This window comes from Calidris pugnax, unplaced genomic scaffold (assembly GCF_001431845.1).
Source record: "Calidris pugnax isolate Ruff unplaced genomic scaffold, ASM143184v1 scaffold18, whole genome shotgun sequence".
In the NCBI taxonomy this organism is placed as follows: Eukaryota; Metazoa; Chordata; class Aves; order Charadriiformes; family Scolopacidae; genus Calidris; species Calidris pugnax.
The window spans coordinates 4,437,094-4,458,557 of NW_015090812.1; the positions used below are offsets into that span (position 1 = coordinate 4,437,094).

At 38.9% G+C, this 21,464-nt stretch overlaps 2 long non-coding RNA genes across 2 annotated transcripts; both read right to left on the minus strand.

The window, feature by feature from the left end:
• Positions 1 to 7,065: 7,065 nt before the first annotated feature.
• Positions 7,066 to 10,392, minus strand: LOC106886306. Its single transcript, XR_001411626.1, has 3 exons — positions 9,283 to 10,392; positions 8,079 to 8,119; positions 7,066 to 7,083 (listed from the first exon to the last, which is right to left on the minus strand). It is a non-coding gene; the product is annotated as an uncharacterized LOC106886306 (long non-coding RNA).
• A 1,716-nt stretch (positions 10,393 to 12,108) lies between these two features.
• Positions 12,109 to 18,970, minus strand: LOC106886299. Its single transcript, XR_001411623.1, has 5 exons — positions 18,811 to 18,970; positions 18,215 to 18,294; positions 18,046 to 18,122; positions 14,237 to 14,331; positions 12,109 to 12,658 (listed from the first exon to the last, which is right to left on the minus strand). It is a non-coding gene; the product is annotated as an uncharacterized LOC106886299 (long non-coding RNA).
• Positions 18,971 to 21,464: the final 2,494 nt, after the last annotated feature.

The window sequence follows — 21,464 nt, forward strand, 5'->3', positions numbered from 1 at the left end:
CACGGCAAACCCACTGTTTTTTCTCATGTTATTCTGCAACATTTCCAGGAAATTCTATGTGAAGTGACTACACTTACCTGCCACGGCATAACGGACTAGCACCTCCCTGAACTTTACCAAAACCTAGGGAAATTTCCTAGCGTTCTTACAGCAGTCCAAGCTTTGGTATTTAAGTGAGTAGAAGAGACTCAGCCTGAACAGGTTTGGAGTTTTTTTTCCTTTTGTTTTACTTCCTTTTAGAATAAATTCAGAGTCTAATGTGAGCTGGAAGTTGGAAGGAAGACAGTATCTAAAGACCTAGTACACATTACAAACATAGTATATATTCTCAAAAGACTTCATGGCCTGCATAGACAATACATAAATAATCAAGCATCCTTCTATTCAAATTTTAGATTTTAAGGCAGTGAAAAAAATGATTGAGATGTCTTGTTATTGTTCTAAGGTATGAAGCTCTGTTTCTACAAATCCATGCACTGTGTGCATGAAGAAAAAAACTGAGAAAAGGCTGTATGTGATAACACTGTAACTAACAGACGAATGTAAATATATTTGAAAGTTCTACAGTTTTGATACTTTTTTAAGAACACATGCACACAAACGAACCTGTATAAACCGTGTATAAAAGGCTGCAGTTTTTTTCAAACCAGTGTAAATGAACTCAATGTGCAGTGCTGATTTCAGCCTTTACAGATTTATAACTACTACTGAAAAGTCAAACACCAAATTTGTTTTTTAAGAAATTAATTATTTTAAATAATGGTTCAGATTGTTAGGATGATATTTAACATTGTAATCATTTCTGATCTCTGTCTTGTCATATTGAAGTTCTGTTAGAGTAAGTTCTTGCTTGGTGCCTTTTGTGTTTCAGATTTTATGTTCCGGACAAAAGGACCAGGGAGGGGCGGGGGAGGGATCTGCTCTGTGTAACACGCTGTACCGGCATCGATAAGGATTACTGAAAACCAAATGAACACATTTGTAAAACAGTGCACTGTTTCTATAGAAAGATTAAATTTTTTTATCTGGGACTACTGAGCTCATTACTTTTGGTGTGTCTAAAATGCTGGGACTGGCATATTTTGGTCTGAGTTTTCCTTAACTCTTAATTGTCCAAACCCAGCTGTGTAATCCAGCTGTTGGCAACAGCAACACTGACAGAGTTCACATCCTACATGTCAACGAACAGACCATTTTGCTCTGAATTATCTTTCTCTGCTACTTTGGTTTTGGTCATCTTCAAATCACATGGAAAGCAGTACCAGGTTCATTATTCCCTTGAGCTGAACAATTATATCAGTGATGTAGCTAAAATAAGTGAGCAAAGCTTAAAACTACACTAATCCGTAACATTTTTTTCTCACAATGGGTATCTCAAAAGTGAATGGTGCTCACAACAAAACTGGTGTCAGTTTTTAAGCCGCACTATTACATGTTAGACTGTTTAACAACTAGTTCCAGATTACTCAGTATCTTCATACAGCTTTTGGTAACACATACGTTTTTAAGCCACACTATTACACATTAGACTGTTTAACGACTAGTTCCAGACTACTCAATATCTTCATACAGCTTTTGGTAACACATACGTACAGAAGCTGAAAACCCTGTTACAGCCAAATATGCACTCTTTTGCCATCCTGAGAGAGACAGACAGAAATACCGCTACTCATGGAATCACAACAGGCAGTCTTAACTTTTTTTTTTTTAATAAACATACAAACAATCTTTTCTATGGAAGTAAAGCCAAGATGAGATCCACTGCACTAGAAGTACAACAGGAGCATTTGTTGGAGACACGAGTGAGTGAGAACTAAGCGTGCAGTCAGCGCGATCTCTCTTCCCCTTCTCTTCTGAAAATGAAATCCTGGACGAGAACCAAAGATACTGTGAACAAGGAGGGACAACTGGAGGCATTTTCTGAAACAGAAGGGTAGTTTGGATCTTATGTGCAACATTTCCTTGTGCAGAGAGAAGCTTCAGCAGGTAGTCAATACTTGAAAGACTTTTCTCCTTCTGGGTATTGCTGTGCGTCCCCTTTGGTCTGTTTGTGTGGGAAATCTACTGCATAACTTAAATTAAAATCCAATTTATCAGCCAGGGGAACTAAGTCCTCATAAACACTAATATCCATTGATGTGTACCTCCCGAAACCCAAGACAACCAGACTGTGCATCAAACGACCATTCTTCTTCCCACCCCTTGTGTGGGAAATCTACTGCATAACTTAAATTAAAATCCAATTTATCAGCCAGGGGAACTAAGTCCTCATAAACACTAATATCCATTGATGTGTACCTCCCGAAACCCAAGACAACCAGACTGTGCATCAAACGACCATTCTTCTTCCCACCCCAGGTGATTTGCAGGATACACTCAAAGCACTAGAAATCAGAGCACTGCAGACAATACCACCTTTCAGCATCACACACTGTTATAAAGTTTTTGGCAGTAGTGGTTTTACTGAAAGTAACTTTCAGTCACTTTTTGTCCCCAAAGGAACGCTGCCAAGTGGCTAACACTTTTCAGACATAAATAGTTATAATAGTTATTACCAAACTAATTGGATTTACACACTGGTAAATACTGGTGGTTTACTTTCTGTTTAACTGAAGCTAGAATTTCATTACTTTAAAATATTTCTCCATTTCAGCCAAATATTTTAGCAGAGTAATATGTCAGGAAATAGAAGAACTGACAACAACAACCACCAAAAAAAAAAAATCTCTCCAGGTCACATCCTTTTTTGTTTGTTTGAATTAACATGATTTTTAAAATAATAAATCAGAGCACTGCAGACAATACCACCTTTCAGCATCACACACTGTTATAAAGTTTTTGGCAGTAGTGGTTTTACTGAAAGTAACTTTCAGTTACTTTTTGTCCCCAAAGGAACACTGCCAAGTGGCTAACACTTTTCAGACATAAATAGTTATAATAGTTATTACCAAACTGATTGGATTTACACACTGGTAAATATTGGTGGTTTACTTTTCTGTTTAACTGAAGCTAGGATTTGGTAACTTTAAAGTTTTTCTCCATTTCAGTCAAATATTTTAGCAGAGTAATATGGCAGGAAATAGAAGAACTGACAACAACAACCACCAACAAAAAAAAAAATCTCTCCAGGTCACATCTTTTTTTTGTTTGTTTGAATTAACATGATTTTTAAAATAATAATCTTTTTTCAAATTGTTTGCAGCATTCAAATTTCACTATGCACCTCAGTGGGAGAATATTTTCTTAAGGGATTAGCCCAATCTGCCTGCTAAATTCTACCCCATTATTAAGGAAACTACTGTAATCTCGCCAGTCATGGTAAAGCAGGGACCTTAGCAGGGAGTTAGAAGTGTAACAAGCAAATCTCCCTGACACTTTGATAGCCCCAACCTGGTTACACGGACAGTTTACGCAGGATTCCAGCAAAGAGAAGGGTGAATGGATACTTTTTTTTTTGTCTTATCAGTTCAGTCCTTCAGTCCTTGCCTACAGGCCACAAAGTCAGGTGGAAGAGCTGTAACTACAGTCCCTGGCCAGGTACAACTGAGACCAAATAACAAAGACATCTCGCATTACCCTATTCAGGGTTTTAGCTGCTGAGACTGCCAAACAAGGAATTAATTAGTTCCAACCGTTGTAATTTATTTTCAGGCATATATTCCCCCACTCAGACTTAGCTGAAAGCACATACAATCATTTAATTCAAGCCATTACACATTAACAGATAACGGAAAGCCTTATGACCAAACGTTCAAGAAAAATCCCAGAATCTACATATTTTGCTAATAAGACACAGACCTAAGTAAGACCTAAGCACAGAGAATACCTTGCAATAACGCTTAGAAGACAAACGTTACTTGTGCCTGCCTTTCTGTTCCTCTCAGCTGCCTCCTGTGGCGAGTGCCTTTTTCCAATAAATACCTAATATCCCTTGTTTAAAAGGCAATATTCAGTAGAGTCACTTTGACCACAAAGTAATGTTAATTATACCCCTATGAGCTGAATGAGAGTGATACTCTGGCTGGGAGGCTTCACGTCCGCTCTTCCTGCGAGACTTCAAAACTCAGTTCTGAAATAGCAGCAGTCCTCAAAACAGAAGCATCATCACCCAAAGAGACATATGAAGAGTTGCTCAGGCACTAAAACTGACGGTGCTTAACAAACAAAATCAATGGTAATAATTTCAAAATAGAGATTTTAGGAGTTTTTGTTGTTCACACAGGCCTCTTTATTATTAATATTACAATTTTAACAGAGCAAAGAGGAACAGCAAAATTTTAAGGGCAATGGTCTTGAGAAAAAAAAGAACATGTATTTACTGAAAGGAATAAAAAAGACGACACTCACAGTCTGTGCAATCTCAAGATTACAAAACACAGTTGCATGGTTGAGTGTGCACAGCAGAGATTCTAGACAACTGTGTAAAATTATTTTCATTTCCAAAACCAACAGATAAACACAAGCTTCCATGATCTGTAGCACTGTACCATAGATGCAAGCATTGTATCAACAAGAGATTTTAAATAGCTCAGCCAGCTGGGTAAATTAATTCTGAGAATAAGTAAGTTCATTCTCTCAACCGTATGTCTTTTTGCAGGAAAGACCAAATTTCAAACCCTTTGGGTCCAAACCCTTCTTGGTTAAGCACGTGTGAGCTCCATCCCAATGTGGTGAGGCATGAACTCTGCAAACTACATCTCCCTTTGGTTCTTCCAGTTTTAGGGCTTTTTTTTTGGTGACTTAAGAACTACCAGTACAGGCTCTGATCATGAATAACTACTTTGTCTCTTGTAGACTAAGAGAGAACACAGAGCCTTGGCACACAGTCCCAAATTACAGCTCAAGTTGTTCCTTTGCCTCAGCTATCACTCTTTGCCCAGGACACAACTACACATGAACAGTGATGTGGACAACCACCAAATACAGAACATTTTGGTTTTTTCTTCAGTCATGTTGTCAGTTTACAGCAGCTCACATAACTTCAATATACAGGGCATCAAAACAATTAAATTAGAGCAGGTATGATATTCCAAGTATGGTCACTGGCCTAGATTCAGACTCTAAGAAATACAAATGTACACAGATAGGGATGCACCCCAAAGCCTGATTTACATGCAATGAAAGGTAAGACATGAGCCCATCTGGAGACCCAGATAAATAATTAAGAAGCTGAGACAGAAGCATCTAGTGATGAGACTGCATTTGTTCGTAGTACACGTAGTACTCTGGAGTTTCAGCTACAGTATTCCAGGAATTAGCTACAGTTATGGTTTCCCATAGCAACAAGGTATATAGGACTAATTGTTCAGGAAAAATTGGGAGCTACACCTCCCCACAAGTGTTGCCTTGGTTTGCAGGAAACTGAAACAAGGCTCCTCTGTGTGTATCTGAAATACAGCTTGAATTTAGTGAAAATGTACTGCTGTTCACAGTTCTCCTGTTTGACTGTACCCACACTGGTTCAGACCCTGCAGACAAGGCTGGTTAAATCAAGAAAGAATGGCCTAGACCCACTAAATTTTCCCCCAGATTCCCACATCCTCCCTGAAGAAATAAACACAAATAAAACTATTTCTCTGTAACAGGATAAGGCAGATTAGCCTTCACAAGTACTTATATTTTATAATAAAAATGGTGATTTGTTAATTCTTAAGTGAAACAATGAAACAATGCATTGTTTGAAGTAAAGTCCCAGGACAGTCCCAGGTACATACACCATTAAAGTGCTAGGAGGCTCTAACAAGCGTACATGTCATCAGAGTTATGACCTATCTTCTTATTAACCATTATTTTTCCAAGTACCAAGCATTGCATACTATGTAAATGAAGCCTATACACACACTAGAAAGCATTCACGATTTGTTAGGAATGGTCAAAATTTATCACAAGCAACCCCATAAGAACATAGTCTCTTAAATTCCTCACCCCAGCCCACAACGAACAAACCCAGGCTGAATGGACTACATCACAAACTGCTCAGTATGTTATCATTCAAAACAAACTATTTCTGGTTTCCCATCATACCTTCAAAGCAGAAAGCAAATGGTTTCATTTGGGATCCACTGCATGAGTGGGAAGACTACCTTGGATTAAACTGAAGTGGAAAAAAAAGCATCAACTGGCAAGAAAGGTAAGGTGACAAAAGGTGGCTGGCATATGGGAAAGCAAAAAAATACATATCCAAAATAACTACGCACAAAATAATATAAACTGTAATTTCATCAAAGATTTTAGCGAGTCTTGAGCACAGGAACTGTACTTACAAAATCACCATCAATCAGTTCACTTTCCCCACACAGTGATGATGCAGACTCATTCTGCATTGATTACACTTCAAATTGCAACTGCACAGCGAACGACTACAGGTGATATGAATGACTACGTGCAAATCTCTAGTACCTGACCCGGTAACACACCGTCACTGCACAGCTGCCATTACATTTGTTACGAGTTTTCACCTTAGAGAGCAGACCTGTATTTGGCAAATCCACCACCCGGTGTCGCGGACGGAGTGATTAACTTCACTAGTTAGAGTGAAGCAGAGAAATATTTATTAAGGTGAAACAGTGATTTAACAAAACCAGTAGTAAGTGCGATAAAACCAGTGGTAAATGCGATAGTGTTTTACGAGATCCGATGTCAGGGTACACTCTATTATTTACTGCACAGAGGACAGGGTCAGACAGAACTGTCAGGGAGACCCTCCCGTTGAGTCACGAGGTTCAGAAAGGACCCCCTTGCTTTCTAAACTCCTTCTCAGAGAGGAGTCTGGGTGCGGCTGGATCCAATCCTAGTCCCAGACTTGGTCAACGGTTTATGTCTAAAGGATTATATATGCACAATTAATCCTTTACATTACTTAGATAAAATTTCAAAGTTTAGCATGCTATTAGTCACTTACCGAAACTCTGTTGCGGCAAGGATTCCCTCAACCTCGAGGAGTAGAACCGGAAACTCTGTTGCGGCAAGAAATCTCTCAACCTCGAGGAGTAGAACCTTCAGTGAGCATCCTCACCAAAGGGGAGATCCTGGCGTGCAGCCCGCTGCCATACAGGAGAGCTCAAAGGGCTCTTGGGCTGTCCACTATTTATACAGTAAGATAATTGACCTATAGTCATATTTTCATGGCAACAAAATTTCTAAGTCCCCTCTCCAGACAGTATTTTGACTATGCTGCCAGCCATCCCCCAGAGACCGGGTGCAAGTTATCACAGCTGCTGTTGTGATGGCCGTGGTGGCCAAGGCCGGGCAGGAGCCGAGAGGGAGAGGGGGGGGCAAACCAGGGAGAGCACACCACCACACCCGGAACAGAACAGAGCAGGGATTGGGCAGGGGAGGGAACGGGAGCTTTCTGAAGGGAGCACAGGCAGCAAAGCCTCAAACACCCGCACATATCTTACCCAGAACACAAATATATATATTTATTTGAGACACAGTTATCTCCCTCTTTCCTGAGGGACCTACACACTTTTGTGCTACCTACACAGCAGCCTACAAAAGGCTCAATTGAATCCTAAATACTGGAGCAGCACCTTCTAATCTGCAGGTTTACAGAAGCATTTTAATTTCAGTTAGTCAATTCAAGGCAAAATCCTAATGAAGACAACATAATTTGTAGTGTCAACAGCTATTAGTGCTATGAAGGCTATAAAATACCCTAAGTTTTGATTTAGTATCTCCTTTTTAGAGTGCACTCTACCTTCATAACAAGCATAAGGCCAACAAGGAATAACCTGCAGCTGCTCCTGCAGATCAGGAGTCTACAGCCATATATTATTTCGATTAACATTTTCTCCTTCAATAAAAATGAACACACAGCGCTCTCAGAATATTTATGTCACCAGAATTAATGAATACCAAGTAAGATGCCAGTTTCTAGTCAAACAGTACCAGCTACTGCCTTTACTCAAGAGACTTAGAAATGTGGTTTCCCTCAGTTGGTTGAGGAAGATTCTAGGTCTCTCTTGCTCCGTTGGGCTACAGAAAAGCTCTGACCCCAGTAAGCTCTCCTTTCTGCACCGCACAGAAATTCAGCTGGTTGACAATGATCCTAAGCAACATCAGTTTTGCCTACTTACCTCAACCTCTGCAGCAGCAGGCCTCAGGTAGCTCCTCTTCTCTACCAAAATTTAAAAAAGAAAAAGAAAATAAATACAAAAACTGTCTAAATTATACTCAAAGTACAAACAAAGCTTGCTTCCAGAGAGGATGGGAGGATCTGGTAAGGAAAGAGCATAAAATGTGAGTGATCTGGGACCAATGGCAATTAGAACAAAGCAAGGGGCAGCTGGGCTGGCACTCTGGGAGGGGACTGAACCCAGCTGATACTTATTGAGAAGATTTGATAATCACAGAATTTTAACCTCCAAGTGCATAAACACACAGGTGCTGCTAACAGAAATGCAAGCAACTATAAGAAAAAAACACGGAGGATAACTTTTTATATGTGAATTCATGTCAGCTTTTGGCACCTGATCATTAGTACTAGTACTTCGTATAAAGCAAAAATATTTGGCAGATTGAAAATTGTGCTCACATATAATTATTGTGCTGGCATTCACTATATTCAACAAGAGCATGCGAAGAACTGCATGGTAATTTCTGATAAAAAGACAGGCAACTCCTCAAGCCACTACTTTACACTACTACGACAACACAGGAAGAACAAAGATGATTGCTTTCTTTTCTGCCACTACCCTAAAATTAAGCCTTTCCCCACTGACGCCCATTTGGCTAACACCTCTGATTTGATGAGCATACTGAAGTAAGCCTTTCTTAATTCCTCTTTAATCACCTCAAAGACTGCTGGAGCAAAACTGAAGTCAGACATGGTCAGCAATGAGCTGGCTGTAAAGGAAATGCTATTTCCTTTGTAGAAGAGTCACATTATAAATTTCATATCAGACCTCAGTATTTTTAAACATTTTCATTTTATTTTCTTTCTTACTCCACGCAAAAAACCACTGCCTTAGTCAAAGACCAATTGCTTCGTATTTAGCCTTCTTTACTCCACACTCATTCTGTTTATAATTCATGTCATAAACTCTCCACCCTAAACTGTAAGTCTTCACTACCCTTACAATTTTGAGACAGTTGGCAAAAAATGGACCTGGGTCTTTATTATATGCAAATCCTTCTGTAGTCTTTAAAACCATGCAAAACTATGAATTAATGAGTAGCAATGCAAACCAAAGCATTTCAGGCCTCTGACTAAAGCAGAAAATAACACTCCACACACAATTTGTTGAGCTCTGTTAATGACAAGGTGCTGTTAGTACTTACAGGCATCTTACGATTCAATCTGTTCACTCCAACAACCAAACTGTGCTCTCCAGCCACCAGTTCGTACTCCATCTTAGCAGTATCAGCTCCATGGGCTGGTCCTGACAGGTTCAGAGAGAGGATGCTCACAAAACTGTCTAGAAGCAACCCCACTACGTGAATGCAAACGGGCATTAGAATGGGAATCAACACAGAAAAGAAACAAACATTCAAGACAATACTTCTAAGAACAAGAAGCCCTTTATGCTAAGACCTTGAAACACCTACTTAGGTATAGCTTTTTTTATTCAGAGGATACACAAGGATGTCTTGTTTTCTGGCACAGACAGAAATTTTATATGCCAGAGGAAGAGATAAAAAAAAAAAAGGTTTAAGTATATGATTCCCTGCAGCATTCTCAAGAGTATACAAGGATAACACCTACCTTTGATAAAGAATTAATTTTCAAGGACTACATTAATGCTTAGTAAAATGTGTTTGCTGTATATTAACAATGCTAAAAAATGTGTTAGAGGTAACTGCAGAGAAGACATTTGGAAGATTCATAACTTTATCTGAAAGGGAAGCGGCTGTGATAGTCAAAATAGGTATAAATGCATTTTATCACTTTAAGGAATCTTTCATGATGGTTAAAAAGCATGAAATGCCCCAGAGTATTAAAATCAAGCATTTCTATTAAAAATTCAAAACCTATACTGTTAAGGCCTGGTGAAATTCAGGCTTTTTAAGATATTTCAAATAAATGATTCTCCCTTTCATGAAGCACTTTAGTGATCTTACAAACCAATTTTTTACAACAGTCTGGATCAAAGGTGAGCGGGCATGCTCCTTGGGGGGAGATGCAATATATTCATAGAGTTACAATAGAAAACTAGGTAATACACACATACTCTGTTGCTGCTCTGCATCAGTCTCTTCCACAGCTACACTAGAGATGTCTCAGTTTGTTGAATGTGCTGCCCACAGCTGATGGCCCATTCCAGCTGAGGCTTTGATACCTTTCTGTTTGAGCAGATTATTCTTGTTACCCTTAGGGTTATAAGTTACTTCTATATTGAGCCAGCTGCACTAACACCTTGTACGTGTTTTCCTTCTCCTGCAAAAATTTGCTAACACCTACCTCCTCAAAAGATAACTACCAACACGGAAAATTAAATGAAAGAAGGGAAGTCTTTATTTTAACCTGAAGTGGACATTTTAATTGTATTACTTTATCACAGGTTTAATTTTCTGTCTTGGTTCACAAGGCAGATTACAGAGAGATATTCTTACCTCTCTGCAGACCTTGAAGAAATCAGGTGGAAATGTACACAAGCTGGGGGGGGGAGGAGGGGGGAGAGAGAACAACTGCAGAAACACTGTCAGCCTCGATTTCAGTATGTAAATACCTTTCCTCTAGACTGTTGGGTTTTTTTCACAAACTTGCATTCTTTGAACTACATTTAAAACTAAAGAGAATTTGGAATTGTAGTCACTTTGCATTAAGAACAGAAAAAGCCACCCTTCTGGTGAAAGAAGATTTAATGCTTATTCAGTTTCCAAATTGCTCAAGACTGGCATAATGTCTTTATCTGTTTCCATTATCTTTATAGATGCTACTATTACCTCCCTATGTCAAAAGCAATAGAAAGGCCTCTAAATAACAAAAATCCTCTTACAGGATATAAATGCTACATCAAAAAGCTTCCCAATAAGAACTAAATTGTCATCCTACTGAATATCATTATACTAATAATGAAAATATAGTTTTATTTTGTATTGTATCTCTCTGATTCCAGAGATTTCTGACTGTACAGAGAAAATATGAAGGTTTGATGAGACAGAAGGGTTGCAAGGTTTTGGGTTGGGTTTCTGACTTTTTTGGTTTGGTTTTGTTTAACTGCTACCAGTCTTGCAAGCCCCAGACTGGTTCCTTCTTCCCAGATGTTTTCACTCTTGAGATGCCTTCATATTTTCTTACTTAAATCTCTAATAGAAACCAGGGGGTAAATACTGGGGAGAAAAAAAAAAAAAAAAAGAAATAGAGGGAGTTGTTAGAAAGGCTTTCAGTTCTTGGAGCAGCTTCATGTTGAGAAGTTAGAGGTCAACAAAACAATAAGAAAGCAATTCTCAGTCACTGTCTTCTACTGACACTTCATTTTGAGACAGATAATGCAAATCGCCCCTAAAGAAAGACACCAGAGTGGGAATCTCTTCGAGCTCTTGCACAGTGAAAAAATCATTAAGAAAATCTACGTGAATCTAAATGGCATACCAGGCTTACTCAGCCAAGACCTCTGAGTTTCTATTTTCTTTCAAATAAAGCAAAGATATAATCATACCAGGCCCCTCTGATACGCTAGCCCGCATGACAAAGCACCCAGTTGGAGCTGGGTTGACTCGAGGCAGATGAAGGTGGGGGGGGAGTGGGGAAGAAAAGAGAAAACAATGCAAGAAAAAAGGACTTCAGCTTCAGCAGAAATAATGCAGTTTTAATGGACCATGGAATATCAGGTACCCACTAAGAAGATGACCTTTTCTCCAGTACTGAAATAACAAAGCCATAGAACACAAATGGTGATAAACCAACTTCAACTTTACAAAATCAATTTATGTGAGAATAAAAGAACAAAAGACATGACCTTTTCTTTACTATTAAATAAACCAAATCCATTCTACTGAAGTCTTCTTTTTGAACATAAGTTATTGCCTGACCTTTCTTATTCCACTGCAGGATGCAAAGTGATTGGGGAAGCATTCAAGCTCTTCTGGTCCTCCTAAATCAGAGTTTTGTGCCACCATAGAGGGGAAAACACACACACCTTCCCTAACCTCACCACAGGAACTTTTGGAGGTACCACCAGAGATCTTTAACATCTCTCTCAAATTGGGTCAAAGACCACACAGGCTTGGAGTGCATTTTTGGGCTGGAGTCCCAGAGGCCAAAGGCAAGGAAGGCTGGGATACGACTGGCCCATCCAAATGAGCCCTGTAGCTCCTCAGGATCCTACAACACACCAGTATCAACTCATGGCCTGTGCAATGAAGATCATTAAAAGTGAGTTATGTCTATGGGATATTATAGCTATTATGTCAACATTGAGATACTATACCTAAAACTGATACTATTTTGTACGCTATTTTCAAAGAACCAGAGCACAAAATATATTTTCTGAAATCATCCTTTTCTGTGGTATTACCACAACATGAGGTCTTGTTCATCTACTGGATTCTCTACACAAACTATAATTAGCATGAAATCAAAATATATCATAAATTAAAGATAATTAAATAATTAATGTTATAATAGTCTAAACATCATTTTACCTGAAATTTTTCTCTTGTGGGGGCAGTGCCCATGTAATGTTCAACAGATAGATGTTGCGGACTGGGAAAACTGCAAAATAGGTTTATTCATTTAAAAGAGAAGTGTGTTATTATTTCCAATCCTTTTAATCCCAAGAGCCTTCTGTAGGCAAGATATTTTATTTGATGTGGAAAAAACCATATGCACATGCACTTGCTTATGTGAAAATATATAAAAAATATACATTAATTCATTAATCTGCCATCCGCCAGTCTGTTAAATCGTTGTCAATAAGATACTGCTTATGCACCATCCCCATGGTTTAACGGGATAGATTTATAGTCCCAGTAATCCTGACTGACTGGAAATGAAGAATAATTTTCTGAGAGAGAGTCAAATCACTTTATTATGAGATCTACATGTAGAGAAATAAGTCCTTCGCTTCTGGAAGGGAGTTAGTTTATTATAGCCCCTATCATCATTTTCATCTCAGTTTGGGTTTCCATCCTCCTGTTTTCTTTCTTATTACTGAAAAAATTGCCAGTGACATGAAACAGACCAAATCTGATGGCTCCTAGGGGCAGGAGAGCAGTTATACACAGCAAAGTAGACTGTTGGAAAAGATGAGCAAGATCTCTTTGAGATCAAGGGAAATGGACAGGAGAACAGCAGGACTGAGAATTGTATCACCTAGCTATAAAATAATAGTGCTCAAAACTCAGAATAGGAAATTATATGCCCCCATGTAGTATGGAAGGGACAGCCTTTTGCCAAAAAAATAGAGAGAGAAGCTGGAGAGAATAAATCTGGTACACCTGCAAATGAAGGATAAAGAGCATTAGGGAGCAAAGATGTCCAAGAGGCCCTGTGACATTGCTAATTTCAGGGCCCGCCTATCTATTGCTTCTAATAGCTATGAGACCCCTGAACAAAAGTCACGGGGTACTGTGAAAGGGTACATTTGCTGATAAAGCAGTCTTTTTCTGGATAAAGAAAAAAAGGTTGCCACGGCAACCCTGAATGAACTCAGCACATCACCTGCACATCAACTCTATGTGCAAGGGCTGTCTTGAAAGTTGAGGGTTTGCCTGCTTCTTGCTAGGGATCCCTGAAAATTATACAGAGGTCGTACAAATAAGGATTGTGCAGGAAATGGATGGTACTTCTGCATCCACCAGATCAAAGACTGCTCAAAGGTACCATGATCTATGTAAAAGGAAAGCAATGTATTTTTCTTAACATAAGTTTTCAAGTGGCTGAGGAGATTGGAAAATCTAATTCATGCAGGGGAGAAATAAGGCCTGGCAGTTTTCTGTGAGAAGACAGGACATGCCAGAGGTCTCTACCTTTTTGCTAATGAAGCCTTTATGTTTGGATCTCCTGATCTACTAGACTAGTTTCCTTCTTCATAGAATAAAGGAAAAACAAAGAACCAAATATTGGAATCAAAGATGTTGGAAAAACATGACTTGTTTAGAGGAGATGGCAAGCACGAGAAAAAAATGAAATGCAAAACCAATTAAAAAGTATGCAGAAACAGCTAAAAATGTTAAAAAGAAATAAAACTCAATTCAGCTTCATGTCAAAGGATAACACAGAACATAAGGTCCATTCACAGCAGCATAAGCATGTCTCTAAAGGCAAAAAATAAAAGTTTCTGTTACATACCCACTACCCCAGGTCTCTCATCTCTGTAAAGTCTGTGAAATTCTGTTGTGTCAAAAGGCTCTTTCAGATGATCAAAACTTGGATCTGGCAAACCACTTCAAATAGAAGAAAAAAACAGGACAATGTTTATTGAACAAAGCAAGGCCACACGGAAGCAAGCAACAGCTGCTGAAGTAGCCCAGGTCTGAAGTATCATCTTGAGCAGCTCAACACAAGTAAGTCATTGTTTCAAGGGACATGGACCATAACCTGGACATTCCAACTACAGGGATAAAATGTCCAACACCCTTTTGATTATTTCCACAGCCATACAGCCCTTTTGTAAACGTAACTCAGCCCTATAGGAAGGTCATGGGCTAAAGGTTAAATAAATACCTTTGCTCCCTGGGGAGCCTTCAAGCACTTTGGCACATTTGTTTAAACAAAATCAGCTTCCACAGACCACTTGGGGAACCTTCAAACACTTTGGCACATTTGTTTAAACAAAATCAGCTTCCACAGAAATACCTGAATAGAATAGAGCACTTGGCTAATTTCTAAATGAAGAGCTTGAAAAATGCAGTGATGTAAGATACCTCTTTCTTAGGTGACACCAACATTTTGGGGGAACTACTTAGCAGACAATTCACAAAGGCTAACTTCAGTCAAGATGTGCCAGATTCTTCCTGCATCTCAGAAGAAACCACTGGAGAAAAGCTTCCCCATGTTACCCCTCGTAATTATCTCTGTGAAATTTTGAAGTGACAATTGACACAAATAAGTAATTTTTTTAAAATTATTTCTGGAAATAAACTATAATGAGGCTGCTTCATCTCTACCACACCCCTGTTACTCTGCTGTTCTAGTACACCAACTTCTAGCATTGCCAAACCAAACAGGTTAGAACCAAACAGATTCATATGGGAGCTGACTTTTTAAATGAAAAAGTAAATTACATGATAAACTTGTATTTACTACAAAAACAATCTATAGAAATAAAGCAGAGACTCAAAATCAATCAAAATCAAAAAGCTTCATTAAAATTCACAAAACGATTCACATTAGAGAGAGCTGATCTTGTCTGAGGACAGAGGGAGGAACGTGGCAACAGTGACAGTCCTTTCAGTCCTGTTTATCTATTAATATCCATTATTCTTTCTCCTTCTCAGACACTCATTTATATATCTAAGTCCCTACTAGGCTTGGGATATTTTTTCTTCTAATACAGATGTCAATACACTGCATTTTTGTTTACTTAGTCATCTTTAGCGAGTATTGTCTTGTAAGCAAGGATGGGCCTTTGCAAAGCAAGTCTTTCAGTCAATAGCTGGCAACAGCAGCATTAGCACTGCAGGAAACTCAGAGAGTAATAAGATCATTTCATTTGGCACCAAAACAGAAGATGTTACTTCCTACAGAGCTATATTTTTAAATAAGTAGATAAAACTTATCCATATCGCAATTTCAAGACACAAAAAAGGATAGTTTTTCTAAATAGCGTATTACAATGCATGGTTTAATATTAGCATAGAAACCCACAGTCAGTTTGTCTCTAACGGCCACAGCAGACTGCCAACTCAGCTATATTTTGATACTAATTATTTTTCACACAATGCAAAGGCATACAAATTAACATTCTTCAAAAACCAGAATATAATGCTCTTCCCAGCAACTAAAGTAACACAGGTGTAACCGGGATATATATATATAAAGTCAATATCCACATCATGGAACACACTAAATGCCATGACATACATTTTAAAGAAACATTTTATCAATTTATTAATTTCTAAAGATTATATTGTCTTAACTTAGTCACGGAAAGTAGTTTCTTTTCTAAGAGAATCAATAAGAATTCAACCTTCTGTAGATAGAAGGAAAAGCGATTGCATAAAATTCTGCATGTTTAGAACAGTTTCACAACTTACAGACATGAAACATATCAGAAAAGGACCTGACTTAATTGGAATCTGCGGAAAAACATCTGTCACCCCATTCTTGAAAGTGTTCAACATTTCTAATAAAGAGGAAAAAAATTAGCAGAAATACAACTATTTCAACAGCATGTGCAGGTTTTCAGGAAAGTACAAACAATTCATAAATCTTGCAACCTTAAAACTAAGTTAAATTAGGGATCCAAAGTAGTTTGCTTTATTAGAGCTTTCTGCCAGCTTTTACTGACATGAGGAAAAAAAACCAAACCTACAAATACAAATATTCAGAACATGTTTATGTGATTTCTCCTGTTTCGGCAAGTCCCATCATAATGTGAGAAGTGAAAATCATGTAAATTTTGCTTTTCTTAAAACAACAAAAAAAACCCCCAAAAAACTGTAAACCAGTATCAGTATCAAGATTTCATCTCTTATATTACAGTCCTATCGTATCTAAAATAATAGTGCTAAAAATGTGTATGTATAGAGATATCGTCTTCAGAGAGAGAACAATTACTGCTTGTATATGCTTTTAAGCAGAATGAAAAGAACTAAAATCCACACATTTCTGTCTTTCACAAATACAACCTTAAGCCAATGCATTCAAGCACAGCATGTCTGGATTATAAATGTGTCAAGATAACCCAAACAGCACTGTGGCAGCAATACAGTGTCTATTGTAATACCATCAAAACATGACATTTATTTTAAGAAGACAAAAAATGTAATGCACACACAGAAAAAAACAATTTCTATCTCACCCATCATATGCATTCATCATAAAATATGTTAGAATTAGTATACAAAACTCAAAGACAGTTTCCACCTCCCAGATTAATTTAAATGCAGATTTTCAAGGTAACTCACATTCCAATTTGATCTTCCTTCCAACACAGTAATTTAAACAACAATGCATTAACACTGATATTTCTGAAAAGGCTCATAAAACAATTTAGACAATTACTGTAGAGTCATTTTCCCACTAAAAAAAAACTTCTGAATTGGAAGTCAAACCAGACTTGAGGAACATACAAAGTTTATACTTGCTATTAACTTTAGATTGTACAACCAAGTTCATGTAATGAGCAGGGTAATAGTTCTGCTAAAAATCCTTCAACCTGGTATAAATATGAATGTTAACTTTTTTAGGCTCATGTTTTAATTTCTTTGCTCTACATGTATATGTTAAGAAAACAAATCAGTTAGCTATTTCTGTATCAGTTGGACTCTTCTACTGAAGGGCCAACTTTGAGATATTTATGGAACCATAGAATCATCTAGGTTGGAAGGGACCTTCAAGATCATCTAGTCCAACCATCAACCCAACTCTGACAAAAAAAACATCACCAACCCACGTCCCCCAGCACCATGTCAAGCCGTCTTTTGAACATCTTCAGGGATGGTGCCTCAACCACTTCCCTGGGCAGCCCATTCCAATGCTTGGTAACCCTTTTTGTAGAATAGAACCCTTTTTGTAGAATGGAAATTTATAAAGAATGCAGAATGCAACTGTGAATATTCAAGCCCAAAGATATGAAAAATAATGAATCCTTTTTCACAATTACACAGCTACTACCAAGAGTCTGCCTAAACCCATGATATTATGGCCAAGAAATCAGTAATTTTTAACCACCTATTTCAATTATAAACAGCCCTTTGAGGTTCCAAAAGAATGCACTTACCTTGAATGAATGCACTTTGGATGTTAACTATAGCCAGCTAAATTGTGGAGAAAAACTCAAAAATTTTACCAGAAATGTGTCATAAGTGACAGAACGATACACAGGTGGGTTTATTGTGATGGGAAAAATACAGAGACCTTTGATTCAATAGCCCAAGCTACTGAGCCCAGCAGGACAGGTGTGACTTTGTCCCAGTCATTTAGACAGAACTCACCCCAGAAAAATATTCTCATGAGACACCCAGGCAAGACTTCCATCTGTTTGCATCAGAGGGCTTTTCTCGCTGGTGCTCTGTCAGTTTTAAAGAATTAGAACTGTATTAAGTGATCAGTTTCTAGACAACATTCCTAGAAAAGGACAACAGTATTTAAACAAAGACTCACACCATAGATGGAGTAGCCTTGAAAGTACTTCTTACTGGACAGACGGAACAGCAGTGAACCACATCAACTTCCAGTCAGTGCTAGGAGTGGACAGACAGTAACAGAATAAGGTGATATAACCACATAAGATCTTTTTTACATGGAAAAACTCAGGAAGATGAAATGGAATAAAAAGACATTAAATGTTTGATCTTTAAATGCTGTAAGAGAGTGCAACTCCAATTTAGTTTTACCAGGAATAAAGGACTCCCGATATTTCCTGCAAAACACTGAGCCTCTTCTTATGCATACACTTAGGACAAATATGCAGAACAGGCTAAGTACTTTTATTTATTCACAGAAGTTCAGGTCTTTCTTACCATAACTCCTCTAGTGGGAATAAGGCACCCAAAGAGACTGAACGTTAGGAAACTGTAAAACACAGGAGTCTATGAAGCTTAAGAAAGTCATTTAATTGGATTAGTCCAATGTCAGTCTTCATTAAATAGGAGTGAGTATAGTATGTCAACTATCTTTCATATGTGCCAGTCACTTAACCACAAGAAGCTAAACTGAAGTAAACCAGACATAAATTCAGGTAAAGTGCATATACTAACTTCCTCAGGCGGATCAGCTTTCCGTTGCATTGCCTCCTAGTATCGCTGCTGTGAAAAGACTCATGCACGTTCTGAAGTCAAATATCTTCCAGTCAAACCCAGCCAGACTTGATATTTCCATTATTCCTAACCATAATGTAAAATGCAAGAAGGAAAGTGATTTAACATTTATATTCAAATGTACACTTTCAAACCTCTCTTCATATATTGTGAAACTTCAAAAAAACCAAAACATAACAAAAACCCTTTACAGTTTCTTTAGTGAATATCTCTGACCTAATGTTACACCAAACTTCTGTCTTGTTTCATTAACACCTTCTGAGCTGCTTCTGTGGAGTTTACTTCAAAAATGAATCATAACTCTGATTTTCTAATAGGAAAAAAAATCTCTACTTTCAAAAGATGTTTTCACTTTTGTGATGACATCTGGCAGAACCCTGAAGATGTCATTCCATTAACTTCTAACTACAGGTAAGGCTTAAATTTACTCTGAGTAAACATAGTAATCTTTATTCATAAACAGTAGTCTAGATTTCTCTAGACTACTAATCGTTGTCCTTCAATATCCTCCAATTCCCTTTGGAAAAAACACAAGAAAAGCTGTCTAGCCTAGGCAGAGGAGAAGGAGCTTGACCTATCACCACAGAGGGGATGACACTGGGAATCCATTATCTGTTCAAGAGGGAGCCTTAAATATTTCACGTCCCTCTACCCATCTTTTTATTTTCTCCTCTCACTCTTGGTGAGTTTATAATAAATTGTTCTTTATTTTGTGTGTGCCAAGTGAATAGTAATCCTTAGGTTTGAGCAAATAATAATTTAAGTTAAATGAGACAGATGGAAATTCTTTGCTCCATTATTTTAATCCATTGAAGTCCTTTAATATATCCAAAGTAGCTACTTAACTCTAATTTATGAGTTCCTAGATTTAAACATTCATAGTTTTCCAGAAAAATACTGTATTGCCTCTCACTGTAATAATTCACCTTAAATCACACACCAAACCAAGTATTTTTTGGTTTTGACTGTACTAGTGAAAGCTTAGAGCTCCTATATAGTCAGAAGAGGAAGCTAGATCACAAAACATACTGGGCTCCTGAAAAACAAATTACAGCCAAATCTGACCTATCAATGGGGGGGTTTAGTCGGTTTACATATGAATGATGCCCAGATGTGGACACCTAGGGCTTTCCTCCACGCAGAATTAACCAAGATCAAAAGGTTTATTTGATTATTTACACAATACCATGCCAAAGACTATGTTATTTCCATGGACAGATTAGATCTGGAAGCAGTTCAGCTATTTCCACTCAGTTCATAGTAGTAAATATTGCCAGAGTTAACCTTGCTGGAACTCTAAACTAAGCAGAGCGAGCTTCATTAGCCTGCACTAACTGCTTACACCTGGGACAGGACACAGCACCACCTAAATGAAATCAAGTTCATCTGTGTAGTAAGCAGAGCGAGCTTCATTAGCCCTGCACTAACTGCCTACACCTGGGACAGGACACAGCCCCACCTAAATGAAATCAAGTTCATCTGTGTAAAATCCATTTTCAACACTACCACAGCACAAAATGCTCCCCCTCCCCCTTTCAGTGTCCTCAATACAAAGCGTCCCTTCTAGTGATCAGCACAAGCAATACCCTATTTCTAAACTTTTCTTTCAGAAGGGAATATTTTAGAAAAGGACACATCTCCAGCTATTTCCTTTCTCTCAGCCATTCCCCAAAGAGCAAAAAGGCAAATATTGCCACCAGTCCATTCACTGTCAAAGTTCAGGCCACCTGTGATGGGGCTTACCCAACCAACCCAAACCCCTGAGGAGGAGGCACAGGGGTGCACTACCCACATGGGGCCAAACCCAGCCCAGAACAGCTCAGCTGAGGGGGGCACAAACCGCTTCAGACTCTAACGCAGCAACACTAGATCTTAACATCTGGATTCTTAATAAAAGGCTAGCTGCACCTCATTTTTATTTTGTTAATATGCCTAAATATTTCAAGAAAGCCCTTATTAGTAGCAAGTGAATAATTTTCGTTTCACATGTAGAAATAAAGTTTCACCAACTGAATTGAGTGGCCGTGTGTCCTGGTCTGCCCAAACCAGGACACCCTGACTGACAGACCAGTACTTGTGGGAGGACTTTGGTCCAGTCTGCGTTTCAGTGACAGCACCAAGACATCACCGCCACCACCACAGCTGCGGTGTGAGGAAAGGGGATGCCATAATCAAGCACCACGATGACTTTTTTCTGTCAAACACTGCTAATATTACCACGAGGAAACAGCCCTGTGTCGGCTGCCCGGGTTCCAGGTACCACGGGGGTGGGGGGGCACCTGCCGAAGGCCCAAGCCTTTGCTCTGGCGAGGCGGTCGGCCGGGAGGAGGGGGGAAAGGCAGCGCCCCTCACCTCTACCGCTTCGTCTCGCAATGAAACCCAGCCATGCCTGGGCCGCCTCGGTGGAGTTTCGGCCGAGGAACCATCTCCCACCGCCTCACGACGACGACTGAGGGAGCGCGAGCGCGAGCCGAGCCGAGCCGAGCCGAGCCGAGCCGAGCCGAGCCCCTCACTCGCCCGGCCGCAGCCACCGGCGCCCACCAGGGGGCAGCCGCAACCAATGGGAACGGGGAGCGCTCCTCCGCCCCTCCCCC